We start from the raw sequence: 5,096 nt of genomic DNA on the forward strand, positions 1-5,096 counted from the left end.
ATAACGTAATCAACCTTAATGCGCAAATAAACCAGGAGATGAGTGATTACACATAAAACGAGACTGATGTATGTGAGGGTGATTAAGTAGGATCTAACGTATTAACAAATATTTTAGATACAAAAATCAATTATAGATGAATAACGGGCCGGCAGAGGGGATGATTAACTGCTTACATTGCATGTCATTAAGAGTTATATATACGTATCTCCCCCTTTCCGATGTATGGCTAAGGAATAAGTGATGTAACGCATGATAATCGCATTCATCTCACCTTTTGTGAGGGTGAATTTGGAAGACCTTACACATTAGCAAAAATCTCAGACATAAAAATCAATCATTTTCAATACCGCAAGGCCGGGAGGGATGATTAACGCGTCTCATTGCATCTGACTTAACTAAAAGCTACCTTTTTTACCTTGGCAGTGACTTCCGACACTATCGCCATTATCATCTCCAATCAGCTAAAGCTGACTGTCTACCGTAGGTGAATAGGGGCTACTTTATATTCGTGCTAGCGGTATAGGACTGTTTGCATTCGTCACGGGAGCTACCTCCCCCCTGCGAGTTTGACTGCAGGAAGATTATCCGCAGCGGTGAATTCCATGGGAACATGAGAAGAAAAAAAGAAGAAAATACTTATCGTAGATTCAGCCCGCACACGACAAAGAACACAAGCTAAAAGAGGTTGGTTTAGATGTAGAAACAGAAAGATTGAGAGAGAAGCTGAGAGAGAAAGAGGGAGAGGGGGAGAGATAATGAGAGATTGTTTGAGTGAGAGAGAGATGTTAAAAGAGATTTAGAGAGAGCGGGAGATTGAAGAAATATTGAGCAATAGAGAGGGAGATGTAGAGATAGTTTGCTGGATTGACAGATATTGGAGAAATAGTGAGAGATTTAGAGATACTGAGGGAGAAAGTGCGATAGATTTAGTTTGAGGAAGAGGTAGAGATCACGAGTGCGATTGAAAGAGAGAGAGGGAGAGTGAAGAAATAAAGAGAGAGAAAGAGACAGAGACTTAGGGATAGTGTGAGGGAGAGACAGATTAGGAGATTTAATATGAGAGAAAGATGGAGAGAGGTTCAGATAAAATGAGCGATAGAAAGATAGATAGAGATGTTGTGAGCGATCATGAGACGGAGATCGAGAGATAATTTGAGGGAGAAACAGAAGTTGAGAGAGAGAAAAACAGCGAGCAATTGAGAGATAGGATCACGATAGCATGGATCGGGGCGGCGGCGGGCCAACGGCAGCGGGCGGCGGAGGCGGCGGCGGATGAGGCTGATTTTGCGGCTGGGCCGAGGACTGAGAGGGCTGAGAGGGCTTCTTCCTCTTCTTCTTCTCGTAGCTGATGCCCCTCGCCTTAGCCTGCATCTCCCTCACTTCCCTAAGATAAAGCCTCACGGCGCGCGCCCCAAAGGGATTGGCCTCTGGCTTCCCTCCATTCTCCTCATAAGCAGCCCTTAAACGGCCGATAAGCGCATCAAGGCTGCCCCAAGCTTGTTTCAGAGGACAAGGGCAAGGCGCAGGAGGGCTTGGATGGCCATAGAAAGGGCACATCTGTGTATGCACCTTCGTCTTCCCAAACTGGTCGAGATAGCGGAGGAATTCCAGAACGTGCGCGCCGCTGCACCTCGGGAGAGACAATGGCGGCCGGTGATTCCTCAGATACTGCCCGAACGTGTTCCAGTCTCGCCTCTTCTGCGACTCGTAGCGGCTCAGCGACGGCGCCGCGGATGACGACATGGCAGAAGACGAGGACGAGGACGACGACGAGGCAAGCGTCCCCGCCCACGCCGTTGCGTTAGGGTTCGAATCCGAAGCTGGACTTGCCGCTGAGTCCATCAAGCCGAGTGATAGATCGGAGGAGATGAGAAGTGAAGACGGTGCATCAGTAGGGTTACACGAAAAGAAGAAGCTGGTCTGAGTGCGTAGAGGGCGGAATTGACGGCTTTTGAGGGCGATGGACAGGTGAAAGAGTTGGGACATAACCCGCGAGAATAAGCCTTTCTTCGGCAATCAATGCAGCCAACTTTCCCTCACCAGGTTGCCCTATCGGCCCTTCCCCTCTCTCTGTTTCTCTCTCTTTCTCATAGCCTTGTCCTCTTGTACTTCAAGCCCTTCAGTGGCGATCTCGTACGCTTCCTCAAGAACTTACGAGTTACGACAGTGAACCCACTTAAAAATCATGATCGGACGTCTTTCATCCAGAGTCGCGAAAATTTCAACGCGAGAGTAGACTGATTTGATCGTCTCTCTCTCTCTCTCCATCACTAACAGATATACACGCAGTCTCGGATGGACACACATAAGCAGTCTCTCTAACTCTCCCGCTCTCTTAAACACACATAAACACAGTCTGTCTAACTGCCCGCCCCCCCCCCCAAACACACTTAAACACAGTCTCTCTAAGTCTCTCCCGCTCTCTCTCTCACTCTCTCTCAAACACACAGATAGACGGTCTCTCTAGCTCTCTCCCCCTCTCTCTCTCAAGCACACACAAAAACAGTCTTGATCTCTCTATCTCGTATAAACGCACATACACAAATATATGTGTGTACACAGACTCTCTCCCTCTCCTCTCTCTCGCACACAAATACGCACAAGTATACAAATTCTCTAGCTCAAACACAAATACAAAGTGTCTCTTTCTCTCTCTCTCCTGCACGCACACACTTACGCACAGTCCTCTCTCTCCCGCTCTCTCGCACGCACATACACAGTCTCTCTCTCTCCCTCAAACTCACACATTTACACAGTTTCTCTCTCTCTCTCACTCTCTCTCCTCTCTGTCTCTCTATCTCTCGCTTTTGCTCGCACACACAGAGTGTCTCTCTCTCTCTCTCACTTTCTCCCCCTCGCGCACTTACATACACACACACATATCCAAAGTTTCCCTCTCTCTTTCTTTCTCTCTCCCTCGTATACACGCATATGCTCCGAGTCTTTCTCTCTCCCTCTTATACACGCATATGCTCCGAGTCTCTCTCTCTCTCTCTCTCACTTGCTCTCGCTCTGGCACACGCGTACAATCATACACATACACATACCCTGAGTTTATCTCGTTCTCTCTCACACACATACACAGTCTCTCTCTCTCCCTCTTTCGCTCTATCTCTCTATCTACCTCTCTCGCTCCCACACACGTACAGTCATACATACACGTAAACACAGTATCTCTCTCTCTTTCCCTCTCTTTCTTTCTCTCTCTTGCCGTCGCATACACAAATGCACAGAGTCTCTATCTCATACATTTATACTCAGAGTCTCTCCCAAAGACATACACAGAGTCTCTCATTTACCAGCACACACATATACAAAGTCTCTCTCTCTGTTTCTGTGTCTCTCAGTCTCTCGCTCTCCCGCTCCTGCACTCTCATACTGTCACACATATACAGAGTCCCCACACTCATATATATACTCTCTCTCTCTCTCTCTCTCTCTTGCCCTCACATACCCATACAGTCATACACAATTATACACAGTCTCTTTCAAAGACATACACATATACACAAGAGTCTCTCATTTACCAGCACACACATATACTCCTCTCTCTCTCTCTCTCTCTCTCTCGCTCCTGTACACGTATATTGTCACACATAAGAGTCCCCCCCACATATACTCCTCTCTCTCTCTCGCTCCTGCACACCCATACAGTCACTCATAGAGTCCTCCCACATATCCCTCTCTCTCTCTCTCTCTCTCTCTCTCTCTCTCATTCTCTCATTCTCTCTCGCACACATACAGTCTTTCTCGCTGTGGCACACACACACTTAGGGATGGGTACCAACCGTGGGGCCGATTCTCACGACCGAGAAACGCGGCCGGCGGACCCTCAGAATGGGGGAAAAGTCGCCCTGTAGCTGGCTTCCCTCACAACCCGGGGTACCCCTCCCCCTCGTCTCTCTCTCTCTCTCTCTCTCTCTCTCTCTCTCTCTCTCTCTCTCTCTCTCTCTCTCTCTCTCTCTCTCTCTGTCTCTCTGTCTCTCTCTCTGTCTCTCTGTCTCTCTCTCTATCTCTCTCTCTCTCACATTCATGCTCTCTTTTTCGTTTTTCTAGCCTATTTGGATACAAGAGACTCAAATTCAGAAGCTTGTCTTCTTCTCATCTTATCTAAATCTCTTCTTTGTTCCTTCGTCTATCTCTCCCTACTCTCTAAATCGTTCTCATCCACTTTGACTCTCGTATTTATTTCAAAATATTGTAGGCGAAAGACGGAAGCTTAATGTCTATAGAACTGATCTCTGCATCGGACAATCCAGGTAGAGAACAGTCCCTCCCCGCTGACATCTCATCATCGCCCTGAGCTCTCATTAATTTCCAAGAGGGCCATGTACGAAGGGCGTGCAGACCAACGTCATATCGGAGAATTCTTGCTATAACTGACGCCATAGGTGCAGATTCCAATCATTCTGCTTTAATTTCCGAGTGTGTTTGTGTTGGGGCTTGGAAGCATCTCATGACCTGTCTTCGAGATTGACCACATGATACAAGAAAACGGTGGCTACTTATTCTTTTCAGGATAAGTTTCTAACCGACATAGAAAATATCATACTCTTCTATTCTCGATCAGGCGTAAGGGGGCGGAGTCATTACAGCCATAAGGCAGTATTACAAACTGTTTATCTTCTCTTTTAAATTTTTATGGTCGTTGATGTATCCATATTTGGACAGGACAGCAGAGAGAAACCCTGGTTCACGTCGTGCAACGAAACCGTGCGGCTGATATTACGCTGATTGATCTGTGATGAGTTTGAAAAAAAATGGATGAACTGCGAGTGTTCAGCAGGATCAAGAACGTAGGATAATGAAAAGGGATTTAAATTTCATCCAGATGAACTAAGTATTAATCTGTGGATGAAAATTTAAAGAAATTATGAGTTTTGTGGAAGGATCGTTCGTGTTCATCCGTATGTAATAAATACGAACTTAAATGTTGCCATCATTATAGCAATACTAACAAAAGTACGGGAAGATTTCAAGATAAGGGCTGATCCAATATTGGAGTGTTGAGTTGTATGATCTCTTGATATTGCTAAAAGAAAGCAGGGTTTCGGATGGCTATTATTTGACAGATATGGAGCCTGCTTCAAGCA

At 46.4% G+C, this 5,096-nt stretch overlaps 1 pseudogene; it reads right to left on the reverse strand.

Moving 5' to 3' along the window:
- Positions 1–614: 614 nt before the first annotated feature.
- On the reverse strand, positions 615–2,167 carry LOC144700264 (protein LIGHT-DEPENDENT SHORT HYPOCOTYLS 4 pseudogene; annotated as a pseudogene).
- Positions 2,168–5,096: the final 2,929 nt, after the last annotated feature.

The sequence above is a fragment of the Wolffia australiana genome, chromosome 2 (genome assembly GCF_029677425.1).
Source record: "Wolffia australiana isolate 7733 chromosome 2, ASM2967742v1".
Classification (NCBI taxonomy): Eukaryota; Viridiplantae; Streptophyta; class Magnoliopsida; order Alismatales; family Araceae; genus Wolffia; species Wolffia australiana.